Here is a 25177-nt window from a genome sequence, read left to right on the forward strand (position 1 = left end):
CTTGTCCCTGCTTTCTCAGAGCTGAAGACACCTGTGGATTAGGAGGGTCTTCTGTAGGCACCTGGAGAACAGCTTGTGAAGTGTTACAATGTGAAAACTATGCCAAAAGGTCCCAAGCCTGCTCCTGTTTATCTTCCTTTAGTACCAAATTCAAAGCCAAATGTGCTCATGAAATGCCAGGGACCCAGAGCTCCTTCAGCCTGCCTGAGTGGTGTCAGTATGGCGAGCTTACCATGTGAAGGACCTGATCTGTCCTTCTCCTGTGTGTTATTTGTGTTTAGCAGGCTGTCTTCTGCCTTCATCATGTGCCATTGTGTGTTTATACATTTTACCCATCCATTTGAATGCAAGAACCAATGCCACAGGACTTACCAACCAGCCATGCTCTCTAGCAGAGCATCCAAGCAAGCTGCATTGCAAACCATCCAAAGACTGCAATAGAATGGCAGAAAAGTCTCAGGAAAATGCCCTGTTACGAAGACATGGGAAAATCAAGGTTGTTTCATGGCTTATTTGTGAGCAGGAAGCAAAACCACCCCAATTTGGTGCCTCTGAAGAGACCAGCAGAACTGGGACACATGTTGCAGGACTTGGTGTGCAGGAATTCATGAACCATAAGGTCTTGTCAAAACTAATTTTTAAATGAAATGCAGTGTCCTAGCAAAACACATGCCTGAGACTTAAACAAAAACCAAAGTACAAAATGTGGTATTTAAAGGGTGGGTTCTGTCTCAAGTGAATAGAAGCCACATGCTTTCATCTGACATCAGTTATTGTCATGATCTGAAGTTGTGCTCACAGAGGCTGCAGTGAGAGCAGGCAAAGGAAGTCTTCATCTCCTCCTACAATCCTATAGACAAGATCAACCTTTCTGCACTTTCCAAGTGAAAAGATTTCTGACACCAACCCCTATGTAGGTAGGCTGCCCAGGTGTGGCATGGAGCATCCCGAGGTGCTCAGCTGCTTTCTCCGCACTATGTGTAGGCAGCAGTGAGGCCACTTCCACCTGCCTGAAAGCCTGGTGCAGACTTGCATCTCTCTCTCTCCTTGCTGCCCACAGCGGGTTAGGGACTGTGAGCTCCCAGTGACACCACTCTGTAGCAAGTGTCCTGCAAAAGTGCCAGTATTGAGGCTTAACCTTTATTAATTGGGGAGAGGAAGAAATAATGCTGGCAAAATATTGTCAAATTCTTCAAATTAATGATTAATTCTAGATGGAGTGATACTGTTTGATGTGGTCTTTGCTGGTTTAAACAGGAGAAGGGTGATTCACTCTAAAGGAATTTATAAAAACACAAGTATTTGCTCATGGACAATAAATACTGGGGCAGATAAAAAGGGGGATGAAGTGTTCAGTGTTGTGATAGCAACTCTGCTTGAGAAAACTTCTGAAAACTTCTGACCTTCTCACATCTTAAATCAATGGCCCCCCCCCCCCCCGCTTTCCTCCAGGCCTGCTCTGGAAGCTGAGGGAACAGGGGATGTGGGAGCTCACCAGGCTCACCCCGGGCTGCGTTGCTGGCAGGTCTCCCCTGTTTCCCTCTTGTTCCCACAGGGAGGACTGGGCACCCGCTGACACCCGCCGAGGGGCACAGGGCAGCACCCGACAGCAGTTTACACAATCTGTGTACACAGCCTAATCTGTCAATTTGCCTGCTGTAAAAGTAAGCGCATAAACCTGGTGCTGAAGCCGCCGTGGTTTACAGAGCTGCTCCACCTGGGAGGCTGAGATTTACGCTGTCCACTGGTGAGCGAGGCATCCCGTCCCATCCCGCCCCATCCCATCCCGTGCCGTCTCACCCTGTCCCCTCCCAGTGCAGACAGGCAGGTTGCCCAGGAGGGCTGGCTGCAGGCAGCAGAGCATGAGCAGCCCAGTGGGAGCTGCAGCAGAGGCGCCGGCAGTGCTGCGCCTGCCCCGCCGTGCCTGACAGCCATCGGGTGGGTACCTGAGGGAGGGAGCTTGCTATCTACCTTTCCCGTGGGAATATGATGCAGCCAAGATAACCCCCGGACCTTGCTGGGTCTCTGCCAGTGTCATTAAAGTGTTGACATCTGCTGATTACCCTGACATGATGCTGGTTTTATTGAGACAAGATTAGCCACTTGCACTTTGGAGGGAGGCTGAGCACACACTGTCACCGGCTGTCCCCTGTCAGGAACGGCTCCAGAGCCTTTTTCACTCTGGTCTTTTTTCTTTACAAAAATCTAACTATTTTTGCCCTAAAAATGGCAGCATGGGAGTGAGGGTGCAAGACAGACAGAGCAAAGTCCCTGAGCTGGTGTCCTGCCTTGCCATGTCTGTTGTGGGTTAGCCAGAGGCACAGGGTGGCCCTGGTCACATCCAGTGTGCGGCTGATGGAGCAGAGCTGGTACCCACAGAGGGGCTGAGCCCCTGCCTGCAGCCATTCCCGCGGCATCGCCTCGCAGGCTGTCAGCAAGCCTTTCATCACAGCCCCTTCTGACATCAGCCTTTCCAAAACACCTGAGCTCCTTGTGGTCCCTGTGCTCATAACACTTGGAAGTGACAGCGGCTTCTGGTTCCAATTAACCCAGGGGCAGTTTGGGGACTATCTGATTGCACCGCAGTGGAGGGGAGAGGAGAAAAAGCCTTTCTGGGAAGCAGCGATTGAATGTGTGGGTGAAGGACTTCTGAAAATAGCAGATGGTTTCTCTCTTTCCTTCCTCCTTCTTTTCCTTGTCTTTTTTTTTTTTTCCTGAATTCCACGAAACAGACAACCCAACAGCACATTTTTCACCATCAAAGCTTTGCTGAAGGGAATTCTCCACTGCTATTTCATTTCTTCCTGATGTTCACAGATTGTAAAGCAAACGGCCTCTGGAGAACAGGGAGGGCAGATCTGTCCCAGGGTGACAGCAGAGGACTGGCTGACATGCTTGGTGCACGACAGGCTCCCCCTGGCAGCTGGCAGCCAGGGGAAGAGAACACACATCTGCCTTGGGACGCTGGGTGGCAAACATGGCACTGCAGCTGGCAGCTGCCAGCACTGGAATCTGGGACACAGGGATTTGCCAAGGTCTATAAGCTCTGTCTTGGACACCTGCACAAGGCTAACAACCATGAGCAGAAGCTGCAAGCAGCAGGGTTTCGAAAGCAAGCACCAGTTCCGAGGCTGGCCCCACTAACTGATGTTCTCCTGGGAGGAGATGCACTCACAGGTCGGAAGAGGCAGGTCCCACCTGAAGCCTTCCTCCCACAGCCTTCCCACAGTCACACCACAGCCAGAGATCCTAAATATTGTGTCTCTGGGAGAAACAGGAAGGGAGGAAGCCATAATCCCATCAAATCCCAGCCCACAGTGTGCCAGTCCTTTAAATTACTCTCTCTCACATGCAACACATTCAATGCCTGTTGGAAGAAAGGTAGTGAAAGGAGATGTAAATGGAAAATAAGCTTGAAGGGTGGACAGGGATTGGTGGGTTATGTCTTGTTTATCCAGATCTGTTTTTTTAAGACACCGTTTTTAGACCTGGCAATGCTAGCTGATTGCTGCCTGCTGTGATGCATGGCAGCACTGGTGCACTGTAGGAAGATGCTCCTTGAAAAGGTGGTGTGAGAATTCACCAAGAAGCTGCAGCACAGGGAGGGGCAGGAGCAAGGATGGCAACCAGTTGTGCTTGGAGGGTTGGAAGAGGATGCTGGTGGCTATACTCTCCTTTCACCAGTGACTTGGACACAAAAAGGGAGCATTTGCTTGCAAAATGTGTTTCCCCAGACAGGAAAGTGAGATGTGGAGGCCGGTGTGGGGCCAGGAGCTCCTGCCCAGTGTCCTGGCATTGGTGGTTGTTTGACAACATGCTTGCTACATGTGTATGGCTGAGTCAGAGGAAGAAAACATTAGAAGAGAATGGCAAAACTGCTGGCAAGACAAACGGGACTGAAATGATCACTGGGACCAAGGGGGTCCAGAGCAACTCCCAGCCAGAGCAGTCACAGTCAGAAAATAACCTCATTGCTTGTTGAAACATGAGCCACACATGAGAGGGATGAGCCAGCATGGACTGGCAGGAACAGGCATCCCTTGCACTGTGTCTCCACTGCTCACAGAGGAGCACAAGCCTGCTCCTTGCCATGAGCTGGAGGAGGCACTGGAGGCAGAGGTCAGGAGCAGCCAGCCCCATGGGGTTATCACTGGGTATGTGTCGTGCTTCTCACCTCTGACATCAGCTCTATGCTTTGAAGATGTCCTTTGCCTAAGGAAAAGCTGCTTACGGGCTCCAGATGCAGGACAGTGAATGGCAGCGACCCTGGGCTCGGGTGCGGGTGCACTGAAGTGATGGTGTACAGAGATGCCACCCCACGCTCTGATGCTGCTGGTAGTGCAGAGCCTCAGCACTGAGCTGGGCCTGTCCCCACATCCTGGGGCTCCAGAGTTGCTGACCCAAACTTGGCAGATTTTGGGTGAAAGCAGGCTATTTTTAAAGGTGCTTCAGCCCCCCCGCTCCCTGCGTGTCATAGGGATGCCCAGTGGGAACAGGGGTACTGCTCACTTTCTCCCTGCTGCAGCCCGGGAACCCATCCAGCCCCCACTGAACCGGGAGTGGGGTCCGTGGGAAGAGGACAGACGTGGGGCTCGCCGGCCGCCCGACAGAGGCTGGCGGGGCAGGAGCCAGCCCAGCCAGAGAGCTGCTGGTTTTCACACCCCGTCAGCCTGATGAGCGGCCCCGCTCCCTCGGCGCCCAGCGCCTGCAAGGGTCAATTACAGCGATTACTTCAAGGAGTCAAACCGGCTGCCGGCAGCGCTGGGGAAAATCTTTGTTTCGCGTTTGGCTTTGTCAAAGGGAAGGAAAGGTGCTTGGGCATGCGGCGGGGGTGAAAGAGCCTCTGCTGTACGAAGGGCAAAAGTCAGAGGGTGGCCGGGTGTTTGCGGGGCAGGAGGCCGCCCCGGGGACAGCTGCCCTGTTCTGCCACTGCCACTGAGCAGCACTTGGGGCTTGGGCAGCCTCCAGCACATTTGGTCACTCAGGAAGTGCCTATAAGCAGCCCAGTAATTGTGGAGGGAAGCAAACCAGTTAGTGGTGGAGACAGCCTTTAAAAGTGAATGTGAAACCTTGGCAAGTTAAAAGTAAAGTCACAATAAAAGGAATTTACAAGTCTGGGGAAGAACTTGCTTAGGGTATTAAAACCTGAAAATAAACAAATTTGCATAAATGCTAGGGGCAGGAAACCAGCCAACAAGCTGGTGCAGGTTGTGGATGATGGAGGCATGAACAGAGCACCTAGGGAAGGCAAAGCCTCAGCAGAAAAGCTGAGTGGTGGCTTGAAGATGCTCAGGCAGTGCCTGTGTCACCCTTCCTGCAGGGCTGTGCCAGGGGCCTGCCCCACAGAGGGGCCTGCTGGAGACACCTTCCAACAAAACAAGGGGCTACAGGTGGCACACATGTGTGAGATGAGGCAATGCCAGCCCAACTGGGGTTGGTGTTACCCAGCTGCTCCTGCCAGCCTAGGGCAGAGGGTGGGGAAGGAAACATGAGCCGCAGCCAGAGGGGCTCAGGGGATCTCAGTTTGGGAGAACTGATCTATAACAGATCTGGGGCAATGCAGCACTTAGGGGAGACTCAACACCACCTTGCAGGAGGAAGCCATGCCTCACAAATCAGCCAGGTCACCAAGTGTGGGGAGCAGAGCAATGCACTGGTCATGGAGCAGTGACACTTCCAAAATGGTTTTTTTGCCTTGGCACCTCCTCCTGCCCAATGGACTGAAGGGACAGTTGCCTTGCACAGGAAAACAACTGATTAAAAGACTTACAGATAGCAGAAGTAAAGCTGGCTGCTGAGCGGGAGTACACAGTATTCTTGGTAAAATGGCAGATGAAATTCAGTATTGATAAAGGCAAAGCAACAACCCACAGACAAGCAGCCCTCAATAGCCATGCAGAATGCTGACCCCCTCTTCAGTGATGCTGGGAGAGAGTCAGGACAGCAAGCATGATATATGATTAGGGAAAGAAGAGAGGACAACTAAATACATCCTCTTTTGGAGTAGTATGTGCAGCATTTTTTTCTCAAAAAGGATATAAGGGAAATAAAGAAATATGAAGAAAGGCCTTAAGGATGCCTGGGAGTAGAGTCTGGAGGCATGGTGAGGAAAGATCAGGAAAGATCAGATGTCATGGTCACATAAGCTTGGAAAAGCTGAAGGAAGGTCATAAAGGTCCCAGGAGTCAGAGTATGAGGTGGAGAGAGAGCTGGCATCAAACTGGAACAGTGAAATCATGTTGAGAATATGTCCAAAACAAGGAGGAGGATGCCTTTGCCTTCATCAGGCACTGCCCAGCTGTGAAACCCTCGGCCACAGGCTGTGGTAGCAGCCAAAAGCACTAAGTGGGGAAAGCTGCACCCACTGATGTTGAGTCAGTCTGACACATCAACAGTGGGTGAGACAGAGCTTACCCACACCTGAGCTACTCTGCTCCCCCCAGTACCTGCCACCTTCACAGCAGGGCCTGGGGCTCCTCCTGCACTGTGAGCTGGCAATTCTTGGCCTGGGAAAAGGGTGAAGGAAGCAGGATACCAGGCCATAAGGCTGAGCTGAGCTGAGCAAACAGAGGCACTTTCTGAGATGCAAAGGGCCAGGCAGGAAGCTGCGCCCTGGTGCTTTGTTTTCCATGGGCCGCACTAGCTTTGAGCTGCCAGCCAGAAATGCTGCCCTGCCTGCTACTGCTCTCTCCACTGTGCAGCACCTTCACCCCTCCCTGACTTTTATGAGCAAGGATTGACCAAGTTTTCCTCTGTCACATTGACAAATATCTTGAGTCAGGAAGAAAAAGAAGCTGAACCTGTCTCTGCATTGCACACTGGGGTGATGTCATAGGATCATACAATCAATGGTTTGGGTTGGAAGGAACCTTGAAGATCATCTAGTTCCAACTTCTCTGCCACAGGCAGGGATGCTACCCACTAGATCAGGTTGCTCAAAGCCCCATCCAGCCTGACCTTGAACATTTCCAGAGATAGGGAAGTGTTACGGCTATCTGGGCGGCAGATGCTGGGTGCACAGCCTGGTGCTCCTGCAAGGAGAAGGAGGCACTGGGACAGCAGGACTCATCTGTCAGGGCAACACCTGGCCTTTGGCAAGTGGGAGGTTTTTTTGTGCAAAGCCATTTGCTGCCTATCTGGCCAGCCCTGCTGTGACCCTGGAGCAGTGGCAAGAGAGCTCAGCATCCTCCACAGCTCCACACCAAAATCCAGTCCCCCCAAGGTCCCTTCCTCCCGTAGTGAGCAGCCTGGCCAGCACCCGTGCCTGGCACCCTGCCACCTGCCCCAGTGCTGCCATCCTGCACGCGAGGGCCAGGGGCAGGGGCTGGCCGCCGGCATCGCTCGCCCTCCAGGGCGCGGGCCTGGGGTGGGATTTGCGGAGATTATGCCGGAGGAATTACAAAGGAGCAGACTTTCCCACAGATGCTTCAATCGCTGCTCTGAGAAAGTGTGTGAGCTGAGGCAGGCCGCCTGCCTCACGGTGCTTTGGGGAACGCACAGGAACAGCACACATGGTTTTTAATAATTAAGTAACTTTAATTGTCCTGGGAAAGCAGCACTTGCCTTGGGGCACTCTGCACAAACTCATAATTAATGTTACCAGGAGAGATTATGGGAAGGAGAACTGAGAAATGATTCACTTTTGCTTTTTAAGCCTCTCCGTGTTAAAGCTGTATTATCCCCTGGTTTAAAGCCTCATTTAGCTGTGAAGAAAGCCAGTGTGCTCGCGGGGGGAGGTGGAGGGAGGAAGGCAAAGCACCCTGACAAATTGCAAACAGCCGCGCCAGGCTCCACCACCAGCCCTGGCGGGATGGGAGCCGGCGGCCAGCACAGCTGGGAGCATCCCGGGTGTGCAGAACAGCACCGTGGTGGAGAGCCCAGAGGAGTGAACGATGCTCATCACCAGCCCGGGCCCGAGGCTGGCATGTGTGTGTAATTCCCACGTGCGCCTTCTTGCTTGAGGGCTCCAAAGGCAGCTGCCAGCACAGGAGCTGCCAGACAGTACCGGGGCAAAAACTGGTCTCTCCCAGTACCCCCAGTAGTGCACCAGAGGGCCAAATCCTGAGGAGGCTGAATTTGGCAAAGTGAGAGCTCCTCTTTGGAGTCAGAGGGTGACAAGCCCTTTGTAAATCCGATTTATTCTAAGTAAATAAAATTGGCATTTAGCCAACTTGGCTACACTCCTCTACCACAGCCTGCTCCCAACCCTTCAGGGACCAGTGCTTTCCTGTGGCAGCATGTCACCTGTCTTGACCTGGCAGCAGGCAAGCGATTCTCCAGGACACGCACGGCAAGGGCGGACAAAGTCTCTGTGTTGGGACATGCCTCAAGCAAGCTGAGCCCCCCGGAGCTCCTGGCCCTCCTCCTCGGGCAGCTGCCTGCCCCTGTGGGTCTGCTGAGCGGGGGGGATTCATTCAGCTCAGCAGCAATGCTGATGCTGAGCTCCAGCACGGCCTGAGCCCCACGGGGAGCCCAGTGGACAGGCACTGCCGGTGCAGCACAAAGAGGTGGGCAGTGAGGGAGGGATGCAAATCCTTCCCGGGGTGTGCAGCGCCTGGGATCCATGGTGCTTGCTGGCGCATTTCACCCACTTTAAAACCAACAACCTATTGGACTGGAGCGTCTCTTTTCTTTCTTTTTTTCCTTTTCTGTTTTTTTTCCCTTCCGCCCAAAGCAAATCATTGGACTCACGCAGGACGCAAGGTATTTTACTCTATAGAAATCCTTTTTTCAGGCAACTATGTCAAGAATGTTTTCATACTTTGGGCTGGATGGGAAAAAAAAGGGCTTAATCCCCTGAGATGGTTATTTCTCTGAAAACAGACATGCAAATGCTGGACTTGTCAAACCTTAAAATGTTTTCTTTATTCAGGGAATTACTGCCTGCCTGCTGAGCCCGGGTAATGCTGACAGGCTAAGCCCGGGGCCTTGGCAGCAGAGCATGCAGAGTGTGGGAAAGGGCGGCTGAGGCACGCGCCAGATAAGATCATACAATAAATGATACAGCCCTCCGGAGCACACGGCCACTTTCGTATGCAAACAGGCCTCCCTGTGCACACACACACACACACACACACCACACAGAGGCACTGCCCGGGCAGGAGGCAGCACCTTGCTGCACGCCCAGGCAGACGCACCTGCACACGCATGCACACGGCTGCAGGGCTGGCAGGATGCAGGGGAATGCAGGGGGATGCAGGACAGGTTTTGCTTAGCTCAGTGAACATCCCAGGTGCTGGAGGAGGGGAGATCTTCCCAGTGAGCCATGGTCTGGCCAGGCACATTCCCTGATCATCCTGTCATGCCTCAGTGGCTTCCTTTTGGTGCTGCTGGTGACCACGTTCTTGCTGCATCTGGGGCATGGTGGCTTGCACACCCTACAGGAGCCTTGTGAGGAAAGGAAAATCATTGTCTAATACCTTGGCTAGTTCTTTCTTCCACCCGTGGAGTAAAACCTGGAAATAGGACTCAAATGGCTCAGAAGGTGACAAAGATGATCCAAAATGCACAGGACTTTTAGTTGCATTCTTTTAGCTGTTGTGTTGGTTTGGACCTAAGTGAGGCTTTTTGGTACGCATGCCCGGGGCTGGGCAAAGCAGCCACATATTCTGCCCTCTGACAGGGATTCATTTCTAAAGAGAAGCCAAGAGCATGACCCACTGATGGGAGCAGCAGGACTGATGGTGCCGTGCTCCTGGTGCCCATGGAGGCAGCACCAGCCTCCCCCCAGGCATCCACAGAGCCCTCACTTGAACCATTTTTGCTTTCTTTGCAGTGTGCAAACCTGATTCAGCCGGGAGACAGCTGGCGTGAGCCTCCCTCAAGCTCTAAGTGTGGCACCTGCACATTTATTTTAATGACGTGGTGCCTGGCAATCCGTAGCTGGCAGCGGAGAGCCACCGTCATGGGTCACAGTGCTGGTGGGTCACAGAGCCAGCCACAGCTAATGACCCATGTGCTGGGGCGGGAACAATGGCTCTGAGCTACTGAGAGTGCAGCGAAAGCCACCGTGGGAGGGAGCTGCCACGGCAGCAGCAGCATTTGGAGCCAAAACGGGCTCCCTCGGGGAGTCAAGTGCCACCCCAGAGCAGTGCTGGCACCAGCCCAGGCCCCCATGGGCTGTCGATGGCCATGGTCACCCTTTCCTGTCCCATCACGGGAGCATGTCCTGCTCTGTGCATCACTAAATTAATCTCAGTACAGCTCCTCCTAACCTGAGCTTAGCTTTTGACAAGGTTACAGTTGTATTTTTAGGGCATGAAGGAGCCTGAGTGTGGGGGCAGAAGGCTGCTGAGCACATGAGGGGTGGCAAAATAGGTGGCTGGTGATGGCTGGCTGCCCTGTGCTCCTCCAGAGCCCTGCACACTCACAAATCACAGCTCCTCACTCCTCGCTGCTCTCAAGGTAGCTGGGGAAGGGGGAGAGCCACAGTGGGGGGGTCCTGGCGTCTTACTCCCGGCTTAATACGGTGCATTCACACAGATAATCTGTCAAGGAAAAAATGAGCCAACAAGCTATCTATTCTTGTCTGCGCTATTTTCCCATGTCAGAAACAGGCTGGGCTGAAAAATGTAGGTTTCCCCTTTCATCTTGCCTTTCAGAGCCCCTGAACAAGATGCCTTTCTTTGCCAGCACTCGCTGAGGAGATTTTGCCTTGAAGAGCAGAAAAAGGGGCTTTCTTTTTCTTTCTTTTTTTTTTTTTTTTTTTTTTTAAATATCTGTGCCCAGGCTGTGCCAGTGGCAGGGATGTAGAGTAGCTTTTATTTTCCTTGGGAAGGGAGGGTGCCATGCTGCTCTCCTCCTTGAGCTCCCACTGTTGTTACGGTTTCCACCAAGCTGAATGAGGGATGACAACAAATATTTCCCTTCCACATTTTATTTTTGACATGAAAAGAAGTATCTGGGAAGGCAAAAATAACATTTCCCCAGGTGGGAGGCCCCAGTGAGCGTGAGACAAGTGATGAAATGCTGCTGCATCCTCCCCTCAGCTGTGTGATGCCAACACATCAGTGCTGGACACTCAGCAACACCCATCCTTTCACGAGTGCCACCACCCTGCTGTGCCTCTCCCCTCCATACCCACTCCCCATCCCAGCTGGCTCCAGCAGGGATGCATGTCCCTGCTAGCCAGGCATGCTGTGGTGGAGCCTCCTCTCCCCCCTATCCGTGGGGCAGCAGGAAGCATGAGAGGCAGGCAGAGGATCCGCACACCTCAAGTTTACAAGGCAGTGGCAATCCTTGCTGTCCTCTGTCTGGGCATCTTGGGCTCACATGCCCTTTTCATACAGTTGCTTCGGTCTAATAAAAGCAAGAAATGTGTTTTTATAGGCTTTGTGGTCTGCATTTTTTTGCATTCTTGCTGGTTTGTTCTACTTCAGTGACTGGCGGTGGCCACCAGCTCTCCAGCCATGTGGGCTGTTCTGCTGGTGCTGGGCTGTGTGTGTTGATTTATGGAAGTGGTTTTCAAAAAATAATATTTGAAATGGCCAGGTAACAGCCAAGTGCAGGGAGAGGACATATCAGCAGCACTCGTATAGCAGTGATCCAGCTATCTGGTTTCCTGTAAAAGCAAATACTTTAAAGGGTCTTAGGCTGTTCTGCTTCCTTCACAATTTTGAGACTATTTTGAGAATTTTGAAAATGTGGTCTTCTTTGCTATGGTTTCCCTGACCTGGGGATCACACATGGCAAACAAATAAACCCTTTCTGAGATCCAATTAGTGGTGCCATTGAAGCCTACATTTTTTATTGCTTTTGTATGTATCCTTTTGAAAGAAGAGGTGGATGCTCTTCCCTCCTCCCAGTGCAGAAAAATGCAAAGTCAGGCTCTATCCCCAAGACTTGGAGGAGCCTGTCCACTCCAAATATCAGTGCTAGAGACTTGGTCCTTACAGCCAGCTGTGACACATGGTCTTGCTCAACTTCTTTTCTCCTCAGCTTTTCTTGTGTGAAGATGAGGACAAAGAGGAGACAAAGCTCTGAAAGCAAATGCTTTTTCCCTGGAGGATGTCTAAGCAGCCTCCAGTCACGTGTTTGGTTCCTGTCACCCATAATGAGGACAGGGGAAGAAACTCCTGCAGGGAATGCTGCAGAAGAGATGCCCAAAAGCTCAGGCTGCCATGAGCTGCAGCACCAGTGCCTGCCGAGCCTCGCTGGTGTCTGAGTGCAGGGCCAGCACCCACACCCACCAGAGAGCTGTTGGAAGAGCTGCAGGGCCAGGGATGTGCTTCTCTGCCAAAATGTTTCTAAGGCAGGGCTGCTGGAAGGAACCGCAGGGAAATAGGGATCAGACAGAGCAGGCAGCTAATTGGGAGGAGCAAAAATACATAGGTAAGATAAAAGAGAATGTTTGCATTGTCTGGAATCCCCAGGCCATCCCAGATTTGCCTCCAGCTGTTTGGTGAAAAGCCCTTTCCAGCCTTTGAGAAGGTCATGGTTAGCCTGGAATCAAACAAAATGAGCAAGCGAAGGCAAGAGGCAGGGAGGAAGGCATGAAACCAGCTCCTTGGACTTTTGGGAGGACTGGGAAACTTGTAAATTCAATTGCTTGTGGTGGTGTAGCACTTAGATTGCCACAGCTTTTGCATGACAGTACTGAGACCCCACCTAAGGCTGGAGCTGCTCCAGGCTCTGGAGAGAAGAACCCATGGCCTGAATACACAAAACAGGAGTGGAAACAGGCAAGAGATGACTTTCCCACAGGCAGAGTGGGGCAGAGCTGGAGCTGCCATCGTCCCAGTTAAGGCCACGGCCACCAGCTGCCTTATCCTGGGGGCAGTCTCAGGGCTCAGCTGTGTAAACTTGTGGGGACCTGGGCAAGAGCTGGATGAGCCCAAGGAATTTTTGGGAGCTCAGTGTGCCATGTCAGTGGGAGCCTGGCAGGGCTTTGAGACATGACAGTAGGGCAGAGACATCTGGGCAGCGTAGTGTCACTACCAGCTCACTCAAGTCCTTGTCCTTGCTGCCAAGCAGAGTACCTTGGGATGTGGAACACTGCAGTCCTTCTTAAACCTCAGCCTGGGAGTCTCCCCCAGGACAGAGGAAAAGGGGGTGGCAGGCAAAGGCAAGGTCATCCTTAGCCTCTTCCTTCCTCCCACCAAGCTGGGCAGTGGTGGAATGCAGCAGGAACCAGGATGTGCCTGTCCTTGCTTTGGGCTCCCAAATAAAAGGGACTAAAGCCACAGGTGCTCCATGGGAATGAGCATTGCAGCCTGTGCAGGGTTGGGAAACTGATGTTATCACAAGGGAGGGTTCACCTCAGCAGGGAGGTGAGGAGCAGCCCCCCAGCCCAGCCCCACAGCCACTGCCCCAGGCCCTCTGCCAGCTCTGCGGGATGGAGGCCCCGGCGGGGGCGGGCTGGGAACCACCGGGACTGCTCCAGCAGACGGGGCCAGTGCAGGTTGCAGCACACTGTGAATCACCAGCCCCAGCACACAGCCGGATCCTTCACCTGGCAGCGGCTGGGTACACCCGAGTACACCTCTCACTTCCCGACATAGGGGCCTTTCCCTGAGCTAGGGCAGGGGCTGTACAGTCTCCTGGCTGCAAGGCAGGGCTGGGAGCAACTGGACTGCTGAAGCCCTGGGAGATGCTTGCCTGGGCCTCCTGGGAACCTGCAAAGTGCTTCCATGGGCTTGGAAGCTCTGACCCCCAGCCTTTCCCCATGTGTGGAATGAGGTTCTGCAGTCGGCACAAATTCAGAAAAAATACCCAATGCATGTGAATAAAAGCTTATGTGAGGGAAAACATTGCCTGCAAAGAGGGCCCAGACCCTGGGCAGCGGTTCCTTCACTGCCATCCTGGGGAGCATGTGGGAAGACCCTTCTTTTCCTGCACCAGGATCTCATTTGACACCTCTCTGGGTGCTCTGTCAGGCCGCCCCAGCACCCACTGGTGCACTGGGACACTGCCAATCCTCTGCACTCCCTGCCTGGCTCCCTGGGCAAGCTGGCTAGCTTGCCTGGGAAGTGAGGCTGCTGTTTGGCAGGAGCAACTGTGCTGCTCTCCAGGCTCCAGTGCTTCCCCCAAGCACCAACACTGGCCCCATGCACACCCCACCTGTGCTCGGGGGAACGCCGAGGGACACGAGGGCTGCTGGGGCAGTGTGGGCAGATGCCGGTGCCGCGGGCAGGGAGCGTGGGCTGCTGGGCACCGTGCCGCAGGCTGGGCAAAGCCAGGCAGACAAAGGGGAGCCAAACCCCCAGGGAAGGCTTGGATCAGAGCCTGTCCCAGAGTGTTGTGTGTCCCGCACAAAGCTCCCAGGCTGGCTCTGCCCCCACCGCTGCCTTCTCCCTCTGCGGGCAGGGCTGGTGCCAACGTCGGAACCTGCTAATCAGTAGCTACAGCAGCCGCAGCCTCCCTCAAGCCTCCCAGCCTCCCTTCCCTCCCTCCCGCCTTGACTGCTGGCCAAGTGCGGCCGAGCCTGCCGGCGCAGGAATGTGTGAGAGCCATGTGTCACTTCTCCAGACTGTGGGAAAGTGCTGCTCCAGTGAACTCACAGCAGCTGCCCTGCCCCAGCCCCAGCCCCGGCCCTGGCCCCGGAACAGGAGCTGGGCTGGCCGCCCTGGGACGCCGGTGCACTCCCGCTCTGCTCCCCTCAGCGTGGGTCCCCTGCCAGCCCCCAGCCCTGCGGGTGACAAAGAACATCTGAGCCCCCAGCGCCTGCCACAGCCACTGTGGGTGGTGAAGGAAGGGCTGCTGACCTGGTTTTCCTTCAGAAAGAGTTGTTTCCCTGCACTTTTATGGTTGTTTTGTTTTTTTTTTTCCCTAGATGAAGGGTGTGGGGTGCTGAGAACAGGAGCAGCCACTCGGGGAGCCAGGAGCTACCCCCATGCCGTGCTCTCACCACCTGGCACGTGTACAAAACTCTGTGTCTTCAAAGCTCTGGGCAGACAATGGCCCCTTTCAGGCTGTGTGGTGCCTGCAGCCGGCCAGAGCCCTGGCCATGGTCAGCCTGCCTGGTGTGGGCTCGGCCCTGGCTCCAGCACTGGACATCCCTGCCCACATCTATGAGAGAAGGCAGACGATGCTGCATGCTGGGGGGGATGCTCTTGAACCCACATTCCAGCTGCTGGGGGAGCAGCCAGCCCCCTTCCTTTTCTCTAGCATCCTCCTTGCCCACCACAGCCCTTTTGGGTGTTGCAGTGGCCATCAGCACAGTATTTCCTGGAGGAGCTTGGTGCTGGAGCTTCAGCATGGCCCTCAGCTTTGTGTGGAGGGGTTGGCTGCCTTGCTGTGGGAGCCCCCACGTCTGGCAGCTCTAAACTCACACAAAAGCAAGACCTAGCTGAATAGAGGGTGGGGAACAGCCTGTCCCTTTTTTCCCCCCAACCCCCTGCCAGCAGATTAATTGCCGACCCAGGGAGCAGGAGAGCCAGGCTGGGGCTTGGCAGGAGGGCAGCAATGCAAAGCACTGAAGCAGTGTGTTCAATGGTTGGCTGGTGCCTCTGTGCCTGCTGCCAGCCCTCCCCAGCTTCCTTCTTGCTGTGCTGGCCCCAGCCGACCAGGCTCTACAGACAAGCACCTATTTCTGCCCTCATTTTCATCTCCTTCTCCTAAGCCTGCCATGGGCTCTCATTAAAGCTGCTTGCTGGGGACTCATTAACTTGGCAGGCTCAGTGAACCTGGATCAATTAAAATAAAGCTCCTTAGCTTCTCTACCCTCTGCTTTTCTGCAGTGTTGCCCCACTCTCCTACTCCTGTCGACATCCCAAACCAGCTAGAAAAGGACAACAGTCCCTGACCTGCAGCGTGTCCTGGAGGCGTGCTGTCAGTCCCAGGTCCATCTGTGCCATAGCTCCTGGCCCAGGTTAGCACCAGGGACTCTTGGGGAGCACGTTTGCTGAGAACCTCTTCCACAGGAAGCCACAGCTCTCATTAGGGTGGCCGAGCTACTTGTAATGGCATAAGAAGGGTAGGATGGCTGCAGTCTGCAATTGTGCTATCGACATGCCCTTAGCCCCTGCCAGCACAGCTGGCTGCAGTGCTCCTTGATGGGTCCAGTGCTGACCTTCTGCCTGCAGACCCCCAAAACATCTCCCACCTGGTCCTCTTAAAGTAAGAGTGGTGCTCAGGAGCAGAGCCAGCTCCCCAGGCTCCATGGTGCCCAGGATATGTTGCTTGGCCAACAGCCATGCTCAGATTCACCTGAGACCTGATTCCACAGCTCTTGATGTATTTTCTCAAATGTTAAGATGGGTCCATTGTCAATGATAGCTTTAAGGAGTGAGAAGAGAGGTAGACTTGCTCCCTTTTTACCAAAAAAATTACCTGGATGCTCTGCAGCCGGTGGAGGGCTGGAATATCCCTGATAGTGCCTTACTATTGACTTCTTAATGACTCCAGTTAGCACGTTGTGCACCTTTTGCTATTTCAGAAACTTTTGGAGAGCAATGCTGACTTATCTGGTCAGAGCTACACAAATTCAGAGGGACAGGCAGAAGCAGATCTCAGGCTTTCACCCCCTTCTAAATCTGTTGTCCAAACCCAAACAAACCAAAGCTCTAATAAAATTAGCTTGGAGTCTTTCCTGGGTTGCATCCGTGCAGACTGGGGATCTGCTGCTGCCAGATAGACAATGATATTAGCGGGTACAGAATGAGGCCAGGGGGTGTTAGAAACCATGGGCCAAGTCAAACACTGGATGCAAATGCTCCCAGGCTCTGGGAACACCCTGACCCAGGCACTGACTGGACAGCATGGCTAGGGCTTATCTCTGCAAATCGAGGACAGCAGTGTGGCCTCTCTGGCTCTCAACTGTAGATGAGCTCCAGCACAGTGAGAAAATCTGGGGCTCCAGCATCTTACTGGCACCTTTTTCACTGCCTGGCCACAACTGTGATGGCTCACATCCTTTCTCACTGCAAGGGCAAAGTCTGATGTGTCACCTGCTACAGACCCAGGCTGTGTCCACCCTGGGAGCAGAGGCAGACCCTGATTGCAAGATTGTGCCTGCTGCTCCCATACTTGACTGCAAGTATCCCCACACGGCCTCTCAAGTGGAGAAAATATTTGCTGTTGGCATTAGGTTTAGACCTAAAGTCCTTGCTTGAAAGCCCTTGACTGGGGACAACTCACATGAAGAGGAACTGTGCTTGGAAGCTCAGGGTCATCATTTTCTCCTTGCCAGAACCGAGCAAGAAAAGTAAACAGCTCCTGCAGCCCTTCTCTGGTTTGGGTTTTGTTATACTTTCCAAATGCATCAGTCAAATATTCACGAAGGATCAGCCAAATTTTTCCAAGGCTTACAAGCTCAGTTCCAAATGAGCCTTGGCCTTACTGATGCTCCACAGAGGTCTGATTGCACTGGCAGGAGGAAGAAACATGGAGTGTGAGGTTTAACGGGCCCTGTGCTATGGCAGCTCATCATCTCTGCAGTGTTGGTCCAGATCCTTTTTAAAGGCAGACTGGGCTGCCCTTGTTGCTCTGCCTGTCCCCAGTGAGTCACTGGAGCATGGATCATACATGTACATAAGTGCTAATGACCGTGTTTATGTCCCAGGTGTATTTGCTAGGCAACAGTTGACTCTCATATGATGCACAGGTGGGAAGAGGGAATTACCTTGCTTAAACCTCTCCTGTGTTCATGGAGGTGCCCAGCAGCATCCAGGATGACCAATGCACCATCAGTGACCAGCTCTGCCTGGCCCAGCTGGACAGAGTCATCCCACAGGAAAGGCACTGGCTGTGTCCTTGTGCCTGCTGAAAGCAGCCTGCAGTGTCTGCTGAATGCTCAGAAATTAGGGGCAAGAAGAATGCAGATGATGGGTAGTTTTTCTGATTCATAACTCAGGAGTTTCAGGGTGCTAGAGGTTGTTGGGAGCTCTAAAGATGAATTAACTGCTTTCCAAAATTCCTTCTCAGGGGACATCTGAGTGCTTTCTTAGCAGTAACACCCATCCCCTACCAGTGAACTAAGAAGTGGTGTGCTGTGCATGCGAGGGCTGAGCTACAGCACAGATATATGATGGAGCTGCTGGCTGCCTCAGTCCCACTGCTCTCCAGTGTCCCCTGGCTGGCTTTTACACAGCACTGGTGCAGTGTGTGAGGAGTCCTTCAGCTGTCTGCATCACCCAGTGCTGGGGTGATTTCCAGGATGCTCCTGGACACTCCTGTGTGTATGGGGCCAGGGGTCCCTCATTGCTGCCAGAGGTGCCACCATGCAGGCTGACCCTGCTGCTGAAGGCACAACTACAGCAGCACAGAGCACATCCCCACAGCTCCCTCCCTTCCAGCCAGCTGGGAGGCAGCAGGTCTGGCAAGCAGGGCAACAAAAATACCATCAGGGGATTGCCAGCAGGCCGAAAGGTCCAATAGCTTCCCCTCTGCTCTGACCTTAGCTGCTGAGCACTCGAGCGAGAGGCTTGTCGGGATAACGTTTCTCCTCGCTGCTGATCCCTGCTTAGCGGGCACATTGCTGGGATGGCAGAGCCACCCTGACCTCTCAACACCCAAGGCAGCCCACGCTCAAATTCAGGGCACCTGCTGCCATAAGGCAGCTCAGGAAACCTGGCCAAGGGGCTGTCACACTTGGAGCCCCCAGCAATGGGCCCAAACCCTCTGACAGCAGATCCTGCACTGCCATGTGCAGCATGTGGAGTACAAGAGGTGGAAAGCAGGACAGCAGTCCCACAGCCCCTTGGGTACCCTGAGCTTGCAAAAACCAGGAGCCCGATGAGGCACCCATGGGTGCTCGGTAGGGTATGGAGATCCTGCACATGGGACAGAGGTGTCATCGTGCCCTGAACTCCCATGCTGGGTTGCTGTCACCAAGGGGCAGGTCTTGTCCCCACACCAGAAGAAAGGGACTGTCGTCATCCTCCAGCCCCACAGGTTTCCCCAGTGTCAGCACTGTGACACTGTGAGCCGCCTGTCACCACTGGCCCTGTGAGAGGTCTGGGGGTCACCATCACTCTCCCACCATGACAAGGGAAAAGCAGGATGCTTTGACAATAACCCAACACTGCCAAGTCCTGGAAGCTCTTGCTGCTTTGGAAAAGGAGGGACTTGAGCTGAACTGATGAAAAAAGAAGCATTTTAGCCAGAAGTTTTGATTTTTAAAGTATTTCCAACTCCAGTTTCTAATTTAAATTCAAAAGGGAAAAGCCCTCAAAATGCTATCTTTAAAAATATCTGGTTTTATTCAAATTCTGGTGTGATGAAAATCAAAAACTCTTTTTGAGCTTGAAATCCTTACCCTAAAAACAAATGTTTTATGTAACAACTACATTTTTAATAGCAGAAAAATTTAAACCAAAATTAGTTATTTGATGCTAAGCTTTTATTTTGGTCAGTCTCTGGTCCTATATTTAATCTGACTCCATCAAGGATGGGAAAAACTTCAACGGTGAGAATGACAGCAAGCACAGGAGTGGGGCGTGGAAGGAAAGCCAGGACAGCTGGGCTAGAGCTTGGCTACCTTCAACCAGATACCTCCAGGGGAAGGCAGGGGAGGAGGAAGACTTTAATAATTAGTCCTGGGCTCCCTGGAGCATTTCCAGTTTGCAAATTACCACTGCTTTATTAGGCTCTAATTCAATCTGCTCCGGGACATTGCTTGCAAAAGCCTTTTTGAAGAAGAGGTGTGGGAAGCGCCCCAGTGTGGGGCTCATGCATGGCCCGTGGTGGCACACCCTGGATGGTGCCTGCCCTGGCTGGGTTCCACCCCCGTTCCCCATCCTTTGCAGGAGAGAAAAATGTGACTCCAGCGTTGCTGGAGATCCCTGACTGCATTAAGTGCCCTTGTGGCATGATAAATCCCACAATGACAAGATGTGTATTTGTTAGTGTGTGTCTATAGGATTAGGTTTGCTGGAAATCGGGGTCTTTTGGGCAGCCTGGGCACTGGTGTCTGGGTGAGGGGCGAGGGATCCTGCTCTGTGCTGGGAGAGGGAAGAAGCTGAAAGGATAATGAAACCCCAAGTGCCATCAGAGCTGCCCGTGCTCACAGCCCAGCCCAGCACCAGCTCAGCAGCCCAGGCGGCCCCTCCCTGCTCCCCGCGGGATAACCCAAAAGCCTCCCAGGATCCCTTCCCAAGACCCTCTAAGTGGAATAGTTTTCCAGCGCTGTTGGTCTGGGATCACATCCATACCCCGCAGGGAGGTTTGGCTTGCACAGACACACATGCACACACAGCCTGCAGCCTTGTGCCAGTGGGGTCCACAGCACCCCAGCCTCCCAAAAACTGCCTCCTTCTTCTAGCAGCTGAAAAAGTAGTCCCTAACTAAAACACGGCAAGTCTAATTTTTGGGCGAGAGCCCACGAGATGGGCAGAGTTTGACTCAAAACCACCCATGAAAAGTGTGTGGTTGGACATTGCCACCCCCAGAGATGGTTTTTTCCTATAAGCGTGACCCCTTGGTTTAAAGCTGGATGATTTTCATCAAAGGAGAGAAGAAATTGAGCGAGATCCTACAGGAGGACTAATAAAAGGTGCCAGACTGAAAGACCCTGCCCCTAAACCCTAAAAAAGGGTTAGCCTTGGCTCTTTCCCCCCACTCATGGCAGAGAGCTCTTGTGCCTTCTGAGTTCACTTCTGAGAATGAAACGCTCTGGCAAACAGGGTGAAAGGAGAGGGTGGAGAAGAGGGAATGAAGAGGATGAATGGGAGGGATCCAGCCCTGTTCTTATCTGATTGCTGCTGAGTGAGGCATGATGAATTCCCCAGCAACAGGTCTGTTTTGTCAGAAGGCCTCTTATCAGATGGCACAAGCCCAGTGGTCTGGCCATGGCCATTAATCACCCATCAGCAGCTCTCCTCCAAAGAGAAAAGTTTTCCCCCTCCTTTTCCCTGTTGGCCCCAAGCTGCAGCAAGAAACTTCCACCCAGCCAAAGCCCCCCTCCCCCCAAGGAGCACAGGAGATGGCCCCATGATGGGGATGGTGGAGACCCCACACCCTTCAGATAAGGGAATAGAAGTGGGTGTGAGGTGTGGGAGAGCAAACCACCCCAGTCCCACGAGCCCACTTCTCCTCTATGTTGAGTGCCCGGGACACAGTGGCAGGGACATACCCCCGGGATCAGCTGGTGTCCATCCCTGAGCTGGGAACATCCCTGGGCCGGAACAGCAGGGTGATGGGGCACCCCAGACTTACCGACAGCCCCCCATTGTCTCACCTTTGCCACCGCAGCCAAAGCTGCAGAGCCTCTGGCACAGCATCACTCACACCAGGAGCTTTGGGGAGAAGGCTTGGTGGCCAGTTTGGCTCCCACACCAAACCAGGGGCCCTGGCACCCCCCTCGCCTGTGCTCCCTAATCCCCAGCCTGCTGCTCCACCCTCCCTGCACAGCAGCTGCCGGCTGCCTGGAGCTGCACGGGGCTCTCAGCTCGCTCCGTTTTCTCACGGTGCTTGTCTGCAGCTGGTGGCAAGTGACAGGCTCTGCGAGTTAAGCTCTGGGAAGCCCGTTTTTGTTTTATAACCTGTCTTTCCTTGTCTTTCCTAGGTTAGCTGGAACTCAGGAACACAGATTACCCCAACCTCGGGGTAGCCATGAGAAGCAACTTTAATGCAAAGCAATTTGTCAGAGCAAAGGGAGAAGATACAAATGTGCATGTGTGTCATCTTGTAATGTATGTGGGCATATCAGAGCCCCAACATCAGGGTGGCCCCAAAAGGTGGGAGGATGCCTCATGATCAAAGATATCCCTCTGCCTGTGTGACAACCCCTTGCAGCACCTGGACTGTGCACAGCCCCGGACCGCATGGGGACACCAGTGGGCTGCAATCCTGCAGGGCTGCAAACTGCTCCAGTAGTGAGACTGTCCCCACATGTCACCACGATGGCAGACAGGAGGGAAATGCTGGATACCAGCTCAAACATGGACACAGATCAAATCCAGGCAGGGGTAACCAGTATCTCTGAGGCATCCAGGAATGAGATTGGTGTTTGAAAGGCAGCAGAGGTGAGGGAAACCAGGGGAGAGGGAAGAGGGGGATGCTCAGTCCCATCTGGCCACTCAGCCAGACCAAGAGTGACCAGAGTCCAGCTTTTCCAACCGATCCACTGAGACACCCTCATGCAGCATGCAACTGCCCCTGTAAAACCTTTTGGAGGCTTGGAGCATGCAAAGGTGAAGTTGCATGAAGGAGGCAGATGGGGCTGTTCTTGGGGTCATGCTGCCTGGAAGCAGAGCAGGAGTGCTCCTGTTCCAGTGCTCTGCAGGATGCAGCTGGAGTGAGACATTTGCCCCTGGCCCTGGCTGCAGCGGGACTGAAGGCTGGAAAATTTCAGTCAGGAGGAGAAAGGAGGGGTCAGTGTCAGGAGCTGTCTGCGGTGGGTTGGTGTTCTCTTACCTCCCTCCACGGCCACGCCAGGGCTGCCGGAGGAGCCGTCTGCGTGCTTTGGGTCTGGTGCCATCAGCATAAAGGTGACATTTGTCCCTTGGTCACACTTTCCCCATGCCCAGATGGTGCAAAGTCCTCACTGTCCCTGTGTCAGCTGAGGCACAGAACAGGGATGCCAACTTGGCAGCTGACAGCGAAGCCAGACATGGGGGGGTGCAGGCAGGGGGTTGCCATGTGTGGCTCGTGCTTCAGGGAGCTGAGCACAGTCACCCTCCCTGGGAGATTTTAAAACTCGCTGTCTTTTTTCACAAAGGGGCCAAACAAGGTTCTTCTGTCCCCTGACACTAATTTTTCTTCACTCTCTTCTGTGGGACCTCACATGAGACTGCTGCAGCAGTGGGCCACTGTGGAATGGGATTTTTTGTCACACTTAATGGGAGGGTTACTGCCAGAAAATTCAGCCTGGAAAAGCAACAGTCTTCCACCCAAGGTCTGACTGAAGGTGAGGTCCATCACAGCATGGTGGCAATCTGTTTGCTCAGCTCCTGGAGCATCGTGGGTTGTGTCAGTGAGGCCAGCACTGGGCCCCACTGTGCCATGCCAACTTGATGTCACAGGAAGGAAAAATACCCTGAATGAGAGCTCGTGGCTGTGAGTAATGGAAAGCAGTTTTCTCTTGTAATGCCTGGCCATAGAATGTCAGATAGATGTAAAAGTTATAAATACATCACAGAGCAAATAATTACAGCACGGCACTAACTCCTTGCTTCAAGAGAGCTGCTGATCTCCCTGGGCACCGCCCAGCCCTGGGGAGATGAGCCAAGAACAACCTGAGGATGGGACATAAATGTGTGCAAACTTCTTCTGCTGGCAGGTGTTTATCTGCTGCCTCCAGCAGTTTGGGTGGGTGCTGGTGCTTGCAGGGGATCTCAGAGCTGCCATTGCTGAGTCTCACGGTGACATAGCTGAGCGTGGCTGTGCTGAAGGACGGTGTGTGCTCCATGGTGTGATTAGCCAGGTGAGAGCCAAGGGCAGACACATGCCCAGCTGCGCTGACTGTGGGAGGCAGCAGTCCGTAAGGTTTTAGGGGGAGTATGTTCTCATAGCAGGGAACTTCTCAACACGTGGGAGGAACAGCCTCCTCTCAGCTGTACAGCAGAGCACCGTGGATGGGGTTGTCCATGTACCTCCCAGTGAACATGCGTTGAAGGAGAAACAGGAAGAGTCCAGATGATCTCCATCCTAGCCACCACTATGCAAATGACACTGGCACAAGGACTTAGGAAGCTCAGCATCCCCTCAGTACTGAACTGATGGATGCAGCGTTCCCAAAGCAAGTGCCTGTGGGTGCTCAGGGGGAGCAGCCAGAGCAGGGTCCTGCCGAGGACCAGCACTGTCAGAGGGGCTGGGTACACTGCCCTCAGTGCCAAGAAATTACCCTCTGATTGCTTGCCATTGTGGTGGGATGCCAGAAATTTCCTATATATACACACACACACACTCATACATCTATACATGGCTGTAACAGTTGAAGCAGACCCCAAACCCTTATAGAACATTCCTGAGAAACCTCTTGCTTCTGCAGCGCCAAGACTTCAGAGCATGGTTTCAGAGCTCCAAAGGTACGACTCAAGGGTGAAACACAAGCCTAGCATGGAATTCCTGCAGCAGGGTTTCACAGAAGGGCAAGATGCAGAGGAGAAGGAGGGCTCAGAGGAACAGGTGCAGGCAGTCTTGCAATGCTTCCCTCTGTCTACAAATACACCAGTGGAAATAGTGAGAGGAGCAGAGAGCAACGATGCAATAAATCTTTTAAAAGAAACAATAAGAGCAGGACAGCTGGCATAAAAAGGAGCATGTTCCCCTGGCTACCAGTGGCTTTAGGAATGAAAAAAGTGGAGTGAGTGAGGGACAACATAGTGGCAGGGTAAGAGCAAAGATCCCAGAGAAATTTAAATCCTGGGATCCTGAGAAAGATTCCCGGGAAAACTGGGTGCTTTTCGAAAGACTTGGAGGAGAGTTAGTCTCTGTCCAGAACACCGTTTGAGGAAAAGAAATGCCAGAGATTGTGGTGCGTAAGCTAAATACTGAAGGAATAACAGCAAAGAATACATAAACTTTTGGGTGTACCAAGGAGGGATGGGAGGAGAGGGCGCTGAGTGAACAAGTGTGGAGGAAAACCACCCATCTGAGATCATCTGTGTGCTTTACAAATTGGTGTTTCTTCCCAAAACTCATGGGGTTTATGCCTAACCTTCAGTCCCCAGCACCTTAGCCAGAGAAGCACCACTCTAATACCCAGCTCCAACCTTGGTTCAGTGGTGTCTTGGACTGAGTGTTCATTTCATAATAATCTGTTTTCTTCTCTTTCCAGCTGTGAATTTGTTACTATTTAATTTCCTTGCCTTACCCTCTTGGTCTGGTATTGCCAGAGACTCTAACACAGGATCCTGTGCTTCCCCTGAGTCTCCCCTTCTCCTATTCACAGACCCTTTCCAACATGAAATGAGAAGCAGCTTCCCCCCAGGCTGTCCCTGTGTATGCCTCCAGCTTGTTCTCTTGGCTACATTTCTGCTGAGGAACATGCTGGAATGCTAAAGCTGTGGTAATGAGTAACACACTTCTTCAATGGGACGAAGCTTTCTGAATGCACTGTGCTTTACAGCTACCATAAATAATGAAATCAGTATTTGTAAACTATACTTTAAGGAATCCATTCTTTTCCAGAGATTTCAAAAGCGTGTCATTTTCCATATTGAGAAGTTTGCCAGTTCATCTATTTTTAGAAATTCTCACTCTACTGATGTGGTCAAGACAGTCCTTAAACAGAAAAGGATGGCTGCACGCCTCGAAGGTATAAACAGCCAGACATGTGATGGGAAATGCTTCAGAG

General features: G+C 53.0%; 1 long non-coding RNA gene across 5 annotated transcripts in view; it reads left to right on the top strand.

The window, feature by feature from the left end:
- Positions 1-25177, top strand: part of LOC121671095 — a 32297-nt gene that overhangs the window by 2794 nt on the left and 4326 nt on the right. Inside the window, exons 1-2 of one of the 5 annotated variants that reach the window (XR_006018386.1) lie at positions 1763-22786; positions 25012-25177. This is a non-coding gene — a long non-coding RNA (uncharacterized LOC121671095). Of the gene's footprint in view, positions 1-1762 lie in introns of those variants that run through there. The other 4 variants (XR_006018387.1, XR_006018385.1, XR_006018388.1 and 1 more) reach the window with 4 other exon arrangements.

The sequence above is a fragment of the Corvus kubaryi genome, unplaced genomic scaffold, assembly GCF_017639235.1.
Source record: "Corvus kubaryi isolate FWS band 111438036 unplaced genomic scaffold, C.kubaryi_AGA036_p1.0 37397, whole genome shotgun sequence".
NCBI lineage: Eukaryota > Metazoa > Chordata > Aves > Passeriformes > Corvidae > Corvus > Corvus kubaryi.